This window comes from Vipera berus (assembly GCF_964194415.1).
Source record: "Vipera berus genome assembly, chromosome: 8".
Taxonomy (NCBI): Eukaryota; Metazoa; Chordata; class Lepidosauria; order Squamata; family Viperidae; genus Vipera; species Vipera berus.
In genome coordinates this window covers 24,466,041-24,480,983 of record NC_138211.1, presented here as the reverse complement: position 1 = coordinate 24,480,983, position 14,943 = coordinate 24,466,041, and the positions used below count along the sequence as shown (strand labels likewise).

The 14,943-nt window shown below is 47.2% G+C and overlaps 1 long non-coding RNA gene across 1 annotated transcript; it reads left to right on the top strand.

Annotated features, from left to right (window-relative positions):
- The first annotated feature begins 1,313 nt into the window (after positions 1 to 1,313).
- Positions 1,314 to 13,062, top strand: LOC308671768. Its single transcript, XR_014027295.1, has 4 exons — positions 1,314 to 1,421; positions 9,762 to 10,146; positions 10,934 to 11,115; positions 11,613 to 13,062. It is a non-coding gene; the product is annotated as an uncharacterized lncRNA (long non-coding RNA).
- The last annotated feature ends 1,881 nt before the right edge of the window (positions 13,063 to 14,943 follow it).

Here is a 14,943-nt window from a genome sequence, read left to right as displayed (position 1 = left end):
GGAACTCTGAATCCTTTGGGGACGATATGTGAATGGCAATAAAGAACAGTCCGAAGGCAGGGATGAGATAGTGTATTACATCATCAAAGTCTGCACTACTAGATGGCCAAATCCTCCGTTGCTCTGTCCTTCGAGAAGATTGATCATGGCCAGTTCTGCAGTCATTGGGGTCTTCCAAATTATCTGATTCTTTTAGGTCCACAAATCCGATGGCACCAACCAAAGTCACAACTGGAGCCACGGGAAGCATAGATCTTTCAAGGGACCACTGGGCTCCACTGGGATCCACCGGAATTAACCGGCTAGCCCAGGAACCTTCGAGGCCACCAGCAGCAGTAAGAGTACCAGGCCATCTAGAAAGAGTAAAGCAAGCAGAGGAAGCGATAAGTTGAGTGCAGCGTCGCCGCTGAGTCGCTAGGGCCGCTGCCACCACCGGAGCGTTGCTGCAGACGCCGCCGCCATTGCTGCTGCCGCCAGGACGCTGATGGAACCAAGAATAATCCAGCCCTTCCCGCCACCGATCGAAAACGGGCCAACAAGGCTCAGGCGGGAACGGGCAAACGGTCAGACAGACAACCCAGCAAGCAGTCGATGGAAAGGAAGGCCTAGAACGGCCCTGGAGCAACGCCGCCGCCACCGCCATCCCCGTCGCCAACGGAGCGAGCCAAGAACGCCGCCGCCGCCACAGCCGAGGGAGACCAAGCCGACCACAGAAGCGGCCCGGAATGGCCCGAAACGCCTCCACCGAGACCGCCAGCAGCGAGGGACCATCCGAAGGCCGGCTCCACTACCGCCGAGGACGCCCAGCAAGCTGTCGATGGAAGGGAAGGCCTAGAGCGGTCCTGGAGCAACGCCGCCGTCACCAAGTTCACCAAGTTGAAGTCCAGATCGCGAAGCCACAAGAGTCATGTTGTGACTCACAGACTTTTGTTAAAAGGCTTTACACCAGATCGATCACCAACCTGGTACTGCTGTTAAGGAAGACCGAACTTGAAGATTGAACCTCAAGCTATGCATATTTTGTGTCTACCTCATAGTCACATTGTTTGATGCTATGCCTTTATTTATCTTAGTTAACAGTTAGTTAATAGTGGAAATTTTATAATTCCAGGCGGGGAGTGTGCTGGTTGGAGTAAATAGTTATTTTAAGAATTAAGAACTGTCCCCTTAAGGGATAGCCTCTTGGGTAATGTAGTATCAGTTACTTGGTCACATCTATGTTTTGGATTGGCAGTGGGAGGGACTTCCGTTTGGATACCTGGGTTTCCTGCCTACGTGCAGAGCTGCATGTTTTTAATGAATTCCAGCCACGAGAGCCACAGGAGCCTTTGTTCCCTTAGCGTGGGAAGGATTACTTCTTTTCACACTGCGTGATGGGATAAGATTATGAAATGTACTTCAGAAGAATCTCTCCAATAACTGTGAGTTAATGTTTAGAGAATGCCTGATGAATTAAAGTAATCTGCATGAAATCCTTTCCGTGGAGTTTATCTGTCTGAATCATAGCAACAGCAGCCTGTTTGAAACAGAACAAGCTCCAATCACAATTGATATAAGAGCAGATTTCTTGTTCCAGAAGCATTCAACTTTGATCCGTGAATCCTGGTATTTTACAATTCTTTTTAATTGCTTTTTCTCAATCCTAGCATCAAACAGCACAGCAATATCACGGGCATGTCATGAACAAGGTGCCTGCCTGTTTTGATCTGGCAGCCCCATAAAGACCATCTCAACTAGATGGCCCCAGCGGTTCTTGGTACACTGAATCCAAACCTGAAGCAAAGTTTCCTATGAATAACTCAGTCATGACGTTGTTATAGTCGATTTGTGAAATTTTATTTTTATTTATTTACTTACTTATTGGTCCATTGTTTCATCCTTTTCACACAAAGGTGACATTTCCTGTTGTTTATTAAATGTTGAATTTTCCCGTTTGTTCAGTTAGCCGACAAAACTTGTTCTTCGAGCCTTTGGTTTCTTTCTTTAACAGTCCTGATCTTAACCAACTCATCCTATTGTTTTGGAACATGCTCTCGGGCCTTTTGTCTGACCATCACTCTGGTTTCAGCCCTTCTGCACAACAAATGTCCCTCTTCCTTCTATGCTAGGTACCTTTTTCTGCCTGTTGGAAGAGAACAGTTTCTCTGCCTTCCAGGATGTTGGGAAGGGAGGGGGCTCCTCCCAGTCTCATGGCTCCAGAGAGCTGCTACTGAACCCACCAACCTGGTGGGGGGGCGGAGAAATTCTCTGCCTCCTGGAGGGATAGAGAGCTTTGAGGGTAGCAAGGACTGGAGCAGAAGGGTTGCACCACCCATGGCCACCAGTTGCCTCAAAGCCACCCGTGCAGCTCCTGCAATACCTGCATTATTCTGCCAGGCAGAGTTGGCTGGTCAGAGGCGGGGGGGGGGAGGCGTGTCTTGCTGGGATCTGTCCTTGGCCTGTCCCAGCCCATCTGGTGCCTCCAGCTCTGGCTTAGGGCCGCAGCTTGAGATGTCAAGATGTTGGAACCCTCCATTTCCTGATGAAGTTAATCTGGGTCTCTGCTCTCTGTTTCTCGGGTGCTTCTTTAGAAGTCCCTCCTGCTTTCTTGTCTGCCTAGAAACAGGATGAAGACAGTGGGAGGGCAGATCTCAATCCACGGATGCCTTCAGGGCTGGGAAATCAGAGCGGTACCATTTTGTGGGGAATGGTGAATAATCTCAAGGCTCCAAAATGCCATTTCATTGGGAGTTATTTCTTCCATGACCAGCAGTGCAAAACCACAAGCCTGCAGGGAGTCTGCAGAGATACCCAAAAAGTCAAGATAGCAGTTGTGATTGTGCACTGAGCCCAGCCTCTTTTGACCTCCATTCCCTTGAGCCTCCCCCCCCCAACACTTTCTGTAGTACAGCCAGTCTCAGAAGCAGTGACCGCTGCATTTTCCCTCAAAGCCCCCCAAGGGGGCTGTCTGCTCCAGAGGGCGTGCAGCCGATATGCTGCAGTCGCCTTCGCTGACCCTTCACGATCACCCTGACTGTAGAAAGTAAGGCAGAGGATGGGGAGAAGCCAGATCTATTAGCAAAGCAACCAGGAGAAAAAGGAGAAAATCCTAAGTGCAAACCAGGCACAAAGTACATGCAAGTGGCTCAGTCAGACCCCTCCCTATTTCACTAGACCAATGTGGGGGGGAGACACAGCACAGCCAGACTTGCCAGATTCAATGATTAAAGCCATCTCATCTCAATAAAAGTAGTCCTAATCGTCCCACAGAGTTGATTCTTGGTCTGGTCTGCTTGGTGCGGCTGACACTGCCTATACCACAGGTCGGCAACCTGCGGCTCCGGAGCCGCATGCGGCTCTTTGAGCCGTCTCTTGCGGCTCCCAGCTGCCTGGTGCGCGCGCACCTCTTCCAACGGGCAGTGGTGCGCGCGCACCTCTCCAAATGGAGAGTGGCACCGCCCGTTTGGAGAGGTGCACGCGCACCTCCCCGAATGGGCGGAGGTGCGCGCGCACCTCCCCAAACCTTTGGAGAGGTGCGCGCGTACCTCCGCGCGAATGGGCAGCGGTGCCGCTCTTTCAGGAAGCCCGCCGCGGCCCGTCTGTGAAGCTGCCGAAAGCGGCAGCTTAGCAGACGGGCCGCGGCAGCTTCTGCAAAGAGCGGCGCCCCTGCCCATTCCGAGAGGTGCGCGCGCACCTCTCCGAACGACCGGAGGTGCGCGCGCACCTCCCCAAACCTTTGGGGAGGTGCGCGCGTACCTCCGCGCGAACGGGCAGCGGTGCCGCTCTTTCAGGAAGCTGCCGCTTTCGGCAGCTTCCTGAAAGAGCGGCGCCGCTGCCCCTTCGCACGGAGGTACGCGCGCACCTCCCCAAAGGTTTGGGGAGGTGCGCGCGCACCTCCGGTCGTTCGGAGAGGTGCGCGCGCACCTCTCGGAATGGGCAGGGGCGCCGCTCTTTGCGGAAGCTGCCGCGGCCCGTCTGCTAAGCTGCCGCTTTCGGCAGCTTCACAGACGGGCCGCGGCGGGCTTCCTGAAAGAGCGGCACCGCTGCCCATTCGCGCGGAGGTACGCGCGCACCTCCGGTCGTTCGGAGAGGTGCGCGCGCACCTCTCGGAATGGGCAGGGGCGCCGCTCTTTGAGGAAGCTGCCACGGCCCGTCTGCAAAGCTGCCGAAAGCGGCAGCTTTGCAGACGGGCCGTCGCCATCGGGCAACCGGGAACCGGTTCCATCTCATTTTTAAAAAAATGGCAGCCGCGTGCGTCCGCGCATGCGCAAAAAACCTTTTTGCGCATGCGCGTGCATGGACACACGCACGCGGCTCCCTCTTTTTTTAATTTGTGATGGAACCGGTTCCCAGTGGCTCTTTTTCTTTTTTAGGTTGCCGACCCCTGGCCTATACACACAAAACTTGTGAGCCTATGCTACATCAGTGTTGGTTAGTTTGTGGTTCAGCATTTGGAAGGAACTTAATGCCTTCAGAGCATCACATCAAGCTGTAACTTGATTTGCTGGACCAGCACTGTGGGTCACCCGCTATCATGTTTTATGAAAATCCATCCATTATCAAACCTCCCTTTGTTGTTCTTAGTCTTTATTGTCCAGGTGGCTGCTTGGCATATTTTCAGGGAGTCCTCGACTTATGGCCAGTTGCTTAGCACCGTTCAAAGTTATGACGACCCCTCAAAAGGTACTCATGACCCACATTTGAAGGGCCAATGGCCAGCCCTCTCCCATGGTCACAGGACCGCATTTTGGGTGCTTGGCAGCTGGCCTACATTGGCAGCATCCCGTGGTCACATGACTGCTATTTACAATGTTTCACTTCCTGCTTCTGGCAAAAAAAAAACCTAGTGAACAACGGGTTTGCTTAATGACTATGGCATTCACTTAACAACTGCTGCAAAAAAGGTGCAAAATGATGTGGTGACCCACTTAAGAACTGCCTCAACTTAGAGCCGTAATTGTGGGCTCACCTGATGGCAGGTGGAGGATTCCTGGAGCTGAAGGCAGCTTCCTTTGTCCTGTCCTGTCCTGGGGCTGCCCCTGTGGGAGCCCCCGTAAAATCCAAGCATTCTGGGAAAGTCAGAGGATTCCCAGGGCCGATGTTTGGCCTTGACGGAATCCATCAGGCCACGATCCTCTCACGGGGACAGCAGGGCCACCCGGGGGGGCTTCCTAAGGAGGAAAGATGGCGGGGAGGCAAAAGCTTTTGGTGAGCAGATGTGTCTCTGTCTCTTGGGCACTTTATTGTGCACTTCTGGATTTTAGATTTCTTCTGCTGCTGCATAATTCCCCCCCAAAAAATCTAGGGGAAAATACGCAACACCTTCACATTCTGAGAGCAGAAAAGCTCTTCCAGAATAGCCATTCTGTCATCCTGCCAGCCCCCTTATCCCTTCCATTGCCCGTAAAGGCAAGAAGCCTGAAACTGTACAGCAACCAATTCTCTGCAGAGGGGCTGCCCCACTCCGCCCCAGTGGAAGAGGTGGGTAGGAAGACAACCTCCCCCCCCCCCCGTGTGCTAGGAATCTCTGCTGCAATAAATGACAGCAGTGGGTGGAGGAAGAAAATAGCTCAGAAACACAAGGAGAAGAGGCCACCAGAGTAACAGCCGACTCCCAGTGGCCAAATAGCTGCCCTGGCCCCTCAGCCAAGGGAGGGCTGACCCTCAGGGCTCCAGCTCTGGTTACCCGCACTCTTCTCTGTGGGCCTCTGCCAGCCTTTAGATGGTGCTCCTCTAAAATTAAGGGCCATGAAGTCATTATAAGAGCATCCTGCAGATTCCCATGGGCCATGCACACGCCTTCAGGGCTGCAAGAGTTTGGCTCACTGCCGAGCCTTATATGGCCAGGCGTTGGGACTCAGCCTGGAGGGAGTGGGCTGGGAAGGAAATGGGGCTCTGGGACCACTTCTAGCACCTTGTGATGCATTGTATATTCAATAGTTGTATCGCTGACTTACGACCATTTATTTAATGACCATCCCCGCAGTCATATGATCAAACTCAGGTGCTTGGCAGCTGGCACATTGACTGCAGCATTCTGGGGTGATGTAATCAGCATTTGTAACTTCTGGGTTCTGGCAAGAAAAGTCAATGGGGGAAGCCAGATTTGCCTAAACCACATGAATCACTTAACGATTGTGGCAAAAAGGTTGTAAAATCAGGCACAACTCACTTAAGAACTGCATTGCTTAGCAATGGAAGTTTCATTCCCAATTCTGCTCATAAGTCAAGGACTACCTACAGTATATTAATTAATGAACACTGTATGTCCAAAACTTTATCCTGGGGAAGGTGAGTAAACTAATTTTGGATATACAATGATGTCTGTAAATTGAAGGAAACTGGGGTTCTATCCTTATTGGACAAACAATCTTCTAACCCAGCGTTTCTCAAAAATGGCAACTTTAGGACACTTGGACTTCAATTCCACAAAATTTCCATGCTCACTGGGACATTCTGGAAGTGAAGTCCACATGTCTTAAAGTAAGTACTTACTTTACTTTCTTCAGTAAGGCATAACAAAGCAGACTACAGCCTATTTCTTGATCAAATAGAAAAATGTGGGACTGATAATGCCACCACCAGATGGATTCACAGTTGGCTGACCAACCGCACTCAGCAGATAGTCCCCAATGGAACGACATCTGCATGCAGTGGGGTGTCTCAAAGTTCTGTTTGAGGACCAGTGTCCTTCAACATCTTCATAAGTGGTTTAGATGAGGGAATAGAAGAGGAACTCATCAAATTTGCAGATCACACCAATCTGGGGGCAATACTGAACATTTTGGAAGACAGACTCAAGATACAGAAGGATTTTGACAGACTTGAATGATGGGGCCTATCCAACATAAAGCAGTTTAGTGGAGAGAAAAATAAGATCTCGCTCTTAGGCAGAGAAAAACCAAATGCTCAGGTATAAAATAGGTGGAACCTGTCTCAAGAACAATAATTGTGAGAGGGATCTAGGTGTCCTAAAATGAACAACCAGTTAAGTATGAACCAGCAGTGTGGTGCAGCTACCAAAAAAGCCAATGCCATCCTGGGCTGCATTAACAGTGGGAGAGCATCAAGATCACAAGAAGTGATAATACTGCTTTATACCACGCCAGTGAGGCCATACTTGGATTCCTACGTCCAGTTCTGGTCAACAAAAAAAATGTTGAGACCCTGTAAAGTGTGCAGAGAAGAGCAACAAATGTGATAAATGGTCTGGAGGTTAAATTCTATAATGAACGGTTGAGGGACCTCGGCATGTCTAGTCCCTTGAAGGAAATCCTCCTCAAACAAAGATTGTGGATTGTGTCCATGCAGTGGTGGAATTATTGAATCATTGAAACATGTTACACCAGGAGCAATTATTTCCACTTTTTATTAAATATCCTGGTCATTTTGATTTATTTTATCTTAAAATGTTATCAGATCAGTTTGACTCCATTTCTCTGTCCACAGATAAGTACTGCTCCATAATTTGCTCTTTATGCCCTGGGATTGATTCTAACCACTTATAGATATTTTGGACATTTTAGCGTATATAATTCTATTTCTTTTCTCTTGTATTCTATCTTAAATAACTATGTTTTCTGTATTTTATGTGATGTTCTGTGATTGAATAAAGATTTGTTATTGTGGAGAAGAGAGGGCCAGCCTGTTCTTCAAAGCAGCTGAACAGGACAGGGAGTCATGGATAGAAATTCATTAAAGAGCGATTCAATCTAGAAGTAAGGAGAAAGTTTCTGACAGTGAGAACAATTAATCCAGGGAACAGCTTGCCTGCTGGGGTTGCGGGCGCCCCGTCCCTGGAGGTCTGAAGAACAGACTGGACAACCATATGAATGGCTGGAATGGTATAAGGACTCCTGCCTTGAGCAAGTGGTTAAACGAGAAGAGCTTTGAGGTCCTGTCCAGCCCTGGGATTTTATGTTCTGGAGTTGCCAAGTTTGAAAACAACTCATTAAACTGAAAGTTATAGGTGCACTATTGGGTCAGGTTGCCCCCTTTCTGGCAGGACACATAATCCAAAATTAATTAGAGGATCAGTGTGGTGTGAAAGCGATTCTGACTTTCAAAGAAAACTGAGATTTGCGGATAGGCAAGTGGCAGCTGCACAGTGACACTCCACTTGGGCAGCCTGTCTTGACCTGTCAGAACCCATTCCTATTTCATTTCATTTCATTTCATTTCATTTCATTTCATTTCATTTCATTTCATTTCATTTCTATCTATCTATCATCTATCATCTATCTATCATCTATCTATCTATCTGTCTGTCTGTCTGTCTGTCTGTCTGTCTGTCTGTCTGTCTGTCTATCTATCTATCTATCTATCTATCTATCTATCTATCTATCTATCTATCTATCTATCTATCTATCTATCTATCTAGGTTCTGCTATACTCCCAAGGGGAAGGGGGGGATGTGCCTGCGGGTTTATTGCCTCTGCTTCCTCTATCTGCAACAATGTAACCTTTTGCTTTCATTTATTGCCTCTGTGTCCTCTATCCCCTACAATGTAACAATTTGCTTCCTGCATTATCTCTCTCTATGAACTTTCTCTTCCTAAACTGTCAGCTAGAACAAGGGAGGGAATAAGGAATGTAACCCAGTGCCTGGTTTATTTCTACGCTCTCAGAGGAAGGTGTGAAGAGCCTCAGGACCATCCATCGCTGTGTGACCCAGAGACGGGCCAGTGTTATCTCCCCTTTTCCCATGATGGACCTAACATCTGGGGATTGGCCGTCCCACACTGGCTGGATGAACTATGGGGTGGGGTCTTGCTTGGGGATACTTTAATATATTGCTCTGCATGGGAAATCTCAGATCCTGTCTATTATGCCTGCTATCAACTACTCTTAATAAAAGTTCCTGTTGGAAGAAATCGCTTCCAAGAGTTCTGCTTTCTTAAGATGTGGGGTTGAGGTGGGTCCTGACAGGCCATCTGGTTTCCCTCCTCACCTTGGCTCATGTCCTCAGGCTGTTGCCTTCGGGGCCCTGACGGGATCTGCCTGTCTCTCCGGCCAGAGGGGCTCCTGGAGCGGCAAGTTGGGGAGGCCCTCTTGAGCCCAGCTCCTGGCCCCAGAGCTGGCTGGAAAGGAACACTGGGCTCTTTGAACTTGGACAGGGGAAGAAATCACAATTTTATTTTTGCTAATCCCCAACTGAAATTTAGCTTGTCTTATTGATTTCATGGATCAATAAAGAAGCACAGATATTACTATATTATTACTTTTTATTTTTTAGTATACTGATGACTTTATTTAACCACAATTGGTTTCCATGCTAATATAATCTATTTTATGCATTTAAATCCAGGTTGTCCTCCACCTACAACCACAATTGAGCCCAACATTTCTCTTGCTAAGTGAGACAGTTGTTAAATGAGTTTTGCCCCATTTTATGACCTTTCTTGCCACAGTTGCTAAGCGAATCATGCAGGTGATAAGTTAGTTGCATGGTTGTTAAGAGGCTTCCCCATTGACATTGCATGTCAGAAGGTCACAAAAGGGGATCCCGGGATCCCAGGGTCAGTGGTCAAGCATCCGGATGTAAATCACGTGACCCTGGGGATGCGGCAATGGTCATAAGTGTGAAAAACCATCACGAATTGCTTTTTTCAATGCCGTTGTAACTTTGAATGGTCACTAAGCGAACCGTTGTTGAGGATCACCTGTACATTTTTTCTGAGAAGGGGCCTGGAGTTTCGTAAAAAGAGGTAGATTTCAGTTGGAGCAGTTTTTCATTTCAAATGCACTTACCCCCTGTTCCCCCCCCCCCCGGGCTTTTGCAGAGCACTGGAGCCCTGCAAGTCCCAGGCGTTCTGCTCCAAACTTTGCCTCTGCTGTAAATGAGCTCTGTGTGCAATCCTAGGTAAGGCACCATCTGCTTGGCCTCAGCAGCTGCAACGCAAGGCTCACAGTGCCCAGCTAACCACAAATCCTGTATGGCCTCCTTCAAGGTGAAGCCCTTGGAACACAACTGTGCTGTGCAGAGATCATTTCTGGCAGAGATTTTGCAAGATTTTGAAGTTTTGAAAATACAATTCAGTATTACCAAAGTGCCAAGAAAGATGTGACCTACAGTCCTCAGATGAGAAGAAAAATAACACTGATCCTGTCCTGGACCCCCTGAGGCAGCATTTGAGGGACCACATGTGAGCACCGGGGAGTCTGCTGGTAAGAGACAAGGAATTCAGGAGGGCAAAAGGGTTGCGGCTGTGTGCGGAGAGATGCTTGCCCTTTACAGTGAGGGGAAAGATACTGGTTGTGATCAGATGATTAGTTTAATTAGGACCCTCAGTAATCTAGCAGATGCATTCATGCAGCACCCTAAGCTTGATTAGTGTTAACCATAGTGTAAGGTACTGGCCTTATATGCTGTAATTGCTTGCTTATGTTTAAACTGATTGCTAATGGCTGAATTCGCTTGCATGTTTGTAATGGTTGCTGGGCCGAACTAGACTGGCTGTCTCCAGCCGGTTAAGTAGGTTTTTGGCTGGGAAACTGCTGCTTTAAATCTATTGGTCACCGTCTAGAGGCCAACCGTATAAATATCTGCATAGCAGCTACTTGTTGCTTCTGTTATGTTCTGACTCTCAATAAAGCCTGTTGCTGTTTGAACCCTCTGTCTCGCTCAATGCCTGCAAGAACCGAATACACAACACTTAGTTTGTGTTTTTGTGCCTCCATATTTGTGTGAAGCCAGCTTGTTTAATTAGCTGATGGTTCAATGTATTGCGCAGACAGAGAAAATGGATTAATTCAATACCACGTTTAGTCATGTTGTGTAAAGACATGCCTTTAGTCTTCAGTAATATGTAAAGAGAAGAACCTGTAGGACAGTGTTTCTGGGGAATTCTTGGAGGTGAAGTCCATGCCTCTCAAAGTTTCTGAGTAACAAAGATGTAGGAGACGTCCTGGCTGAGACCAAGGGCTCATCTATTTCATCATTTTATTCCCAAAGTGGCCAACCAAATATCCATTGTGAAGACAGAGTCTTTCCATCAGCCCCCAAGACCTGCCCTGATACATTCCGAGCAACTGGCATGGGATTCATGAAAGCAGCATCCGGATGGTACAGACGCTGAGGCCAGTCAGCTGCTTGAAACAAGAACCCAGCCTCCTCTGCGGGCCCGTATTCAGCTTGTGAGTGTATTCCAGCCTGTGTGGTCCTGTTCACAACATAGCTATAAAATCATGAGAATGTTGATATCTTCTGCAATTTGGAAAGCCATGTGCTCCCCAATGGTGAAGCAATTGTGGATAAGAACAAAATGGTAATTTGGTGGGCAGATCATTTATGATTTTCAGATAGCTAGTAGCTATCAGCCCACTACAGTTGCCCAACTGGGTGAAGCTGATGTCGATTGTATCATGGCACAAGGGTTTGCAATTAGGGCCTGTTTTATCTAACGCAAGATGCTTGTGCCATCCTTGTATTTCTTAATGAGTAAGGAATCTAAGACTTGATGGTTTTCAAAGGAAGTGACCACAAGGCTTGTTAGGCCTGATCGGGGACCTTGTGTGAGTTTGGTTATCTTGGAACAGCTTCCTTCCTTATTCTGTGGTTTTCCTCAGAGGTTTATTGATGTTCATTATGAAGAATCTCCATGGCAACAGGTGGGTGTGTTTTGTTTTCCCAGGCCATCTGGAGCAGGAGAGAGGACTGATCGGTGCCCAATGGATTCTCCCGGAACCTTCTGCTGCTTCCCTCTGGACCACTCCAGGGGGGAATATTCTGCAGCAGAGGCTGTCCTGAAAGGCTGCCCTGGGCCTGCCTTCCAGCCACGCTGTCTCCATTCCTCTACCAGCCACTTTCCCATTCCTCCCTCCTCTACATGTGGCCAAAAAGCATTCTTCTGTCGAGAGTATACTAACTTTGGAGTTCCCCAAATTTCAAAAAAGAATTCTGAAAAAAATGAAAGACTTCCTCAAATCTTGAGGATTCTTCAAATCTGCTGACATCCCTTTTTTTTTATTTAAAAAGTTTTACAATACATTTTGACTTTAATCCCTCCCTCCCCCACCCCTCTCCCTCTCCCCCACTCCCTCCTCCCCCCCCCCGACTTCCCAGAGCTAAATACAGGGCATAAAATCAAAAAACAAACATAAACACCCCTATGTTATCAACAATAAACTATAAATTCTATCTCTCTCTAGCTCATATAAAATGAGTACAAACAATATTAATATTACAAATAAAGTAGAAAAGAAAAAGAGGAAAACAGAAAAAGATCTTTACTCAAAATAAATTTTCTTAATCCCAGTCCTTATTCATATTAATTTCAAAAAAAAACAGAAAAAAAAAAACTTTCACCTGCTATTTGCATTCTCCCACCTTTCTCTAATTTCCAAACAAATTCTCAGTTACGCACCAAAAGCGCTTATCTCTGTTAATCTTAATAATCTCCGACCAAACTAAACTATAATCAAAAATAGTTCTTGCATGTATCACGCCAAATGTCTCACAGTTCCAAATCATCCTTAAGTTCAAATAAAAGTTCAAATAAAAAGAGTATATAAAAAAAAAAATTTAGGCAATCTCTAAGACAACTTGTTGTTAATTAGGAGCTTACATACCCACTCTTAGTTCAACACATACTTTAAGTCCATAACCCTAATATACTTTTCTAGCAAGCAAATAACATCAATCTTAAATTGTGTAAAATATTAAAAAAGAGGGAAAAAAAACTTTCTTTCTCCTCTATAATAATTTTACTCCATTGACATTCTAATCTAAAAATTTAATCAGCAATCTTAACGCCCCAAAACTTTTGGAGCACCTCTGTCATGACCCCCAAAACTTCTTTAGACCGCTCTCCTCCTACATCTTCACTGTAAGCACACTTTGAAGATTCCATAACTTTCTGCTGGTCTTGCTCTTGCTCTTGTCTCGCTCTTCTTAGGGCGGCACGCGTCATCTTCTGGCCTCCTGCAGCAACCGATGAGACTGTGGCTTGATCCCCTCCAACACCATTGTCCTCTGTCTGTCTATCTGCAACATCTTGAAACTTTCCCACACCGTATCCTTTTGCAGCTTCCAAAAATGATAGGGGGGTTGCTTTTAACACATTACTATAAAAATCACGTGCCTGAGCCACAGTAACCAAATGATGTCTTTTACCTTCGTGCGTCGCCACCAACCCAACTGGAATCTCCCATCTGAACTTAATATCACGTTTCTTAAGTTCCTGTACTAGAAATGCAAAATCTTTCCTTCTCCTTAGGATCTTCGGAGGGATCTCTTTTAAAACCAAAACTTCTTGCTCAGCCACTACCAAATTAGTATCATAAGCAGCTTGAATGACTTCATCTCTAATTACTCTCTTTGTAAAATAGACCACCACATCTCTGGGTAACTTCCTCTGTCTTGCAATCCATGAATTTACACGAAAAACTTTGTCCATATTTCCCTCAATTTCAGATGCTGACTGGCCCAGTACCCCTTCCAGAGCCTCAGAAATCAGCTGCTTTAAATCTTCTTTACCATTCTCCTTTAAACCCCTAATTCTAATAGCATACTGCATCTGATTATACTGAACAAGGCTCAATTCTTCGTCCATTTTATCCCTTATATTTTCATTTTCTAATACCTTTGCTTCTAATATAGAGTTCTTTTGACTGAGATCCTCCACTTTTATATCCAGCTGTAGCACACATTCAGCTACGGATTCAACCGTAGACAAGATGTCCACCCTCATTGCTCTCAGCTTCTCTTCCATCTTCTTCTCCAATTTCTCCTCCAATTTCTCCTCCAGCTTTTTCAACTTTTCATCCATCATATCAGACATCAGTTGTGCATGCTTTCCAAGAGCGTCTTGTAAATCCTTAAGCGTCAATACCGGGGGAGATGCAGGAGGAAGCAAAGCTTGCAGTGAGGTCTCTTGCACCAGGGAAGACCCCGCATTCCGAAGAGCTTTAGAAGTTTTAGCCGCCATCTTCCCCCACTTTCACTTATTACGCAGTTTCACTTTAAAGCTATAAAATCCATTGAGCTAGAGAGTAAAAATAAAGAGTCCACTTCACCTTGACCTCCTGTACCGCTCTGCCTGCATCTTGATAATCAAAAGTATTTCCTTTTGGCAGGGGTGGTTGCTAACGCCTGGCTCTGCTCCAAGAATCCCAGAGCAGAGGCGCTGCGCAGCTCGGAGCAACCCAGGCTTCGGGGGGGCTCACTTCAGCCGCCCAAGCTCTCAGCTCAGCATCATAAATCAGGGAAGGACAGTTTTAGAACATTTCCTGAACTGGCAAATTTGTATGAAAAAGGCACCCAGATGATGAACAGGAATAAGCTAATGAAGCGTTCTTGCACAATCTCTCCTGTTGAAAAGAAGGCATCTTCCATTTGGGGCAGACAATCTAGGGGAAGGACCGAGGTGAGCTGCTCTCTCCGAGGCCTTCCTGCAAGGCTTCCCTTTTGCTCCTTCGGATGGTATTTCAGCCTCTGCAAAGGGTCCAAGAGCTGAGGTGCTGGTGGTGGGGAGGGGTCTGACTGTCTGCCTTTGCATGACTTCAGCCTCCACAATTAGCAGGGTCGCATTCCTGACCCCCACGCCCCAGATGACATCACCAGATGATGCCTTTTCCCTAGGGCTGGGGCTGAAGGGGGCGGGACAGGAGATGGCAGCCCCTCAGCTGCCGGCAACCCTCTGGTTGCTGCCAAAATGATTTGGGGGAAAGTCCCCTCCCCTCTACCCTGAACTGGTGATCACAAGGGTTAAAGACACCTGGCACAGGTGTAGCAAGCAGACTGCCCCCCCATCAGCATTTCCTCTCCTTCTGAGGACCAGTTGGAGCAGGGGTGGTGGTGTGGCTGAGTAATTAGTGTGACTGTCTGTCTTCTCAGCTGAGGGCCATCATGACACACTCTCTTGATTCTTGCATCACTCTCGCACAGAGAGACGGACACTTGAGCTGGGTAGTACTTCTTTATTGGATCAGGAATGAAGCTGAAGCAAAGGGGTTACCTGGCGT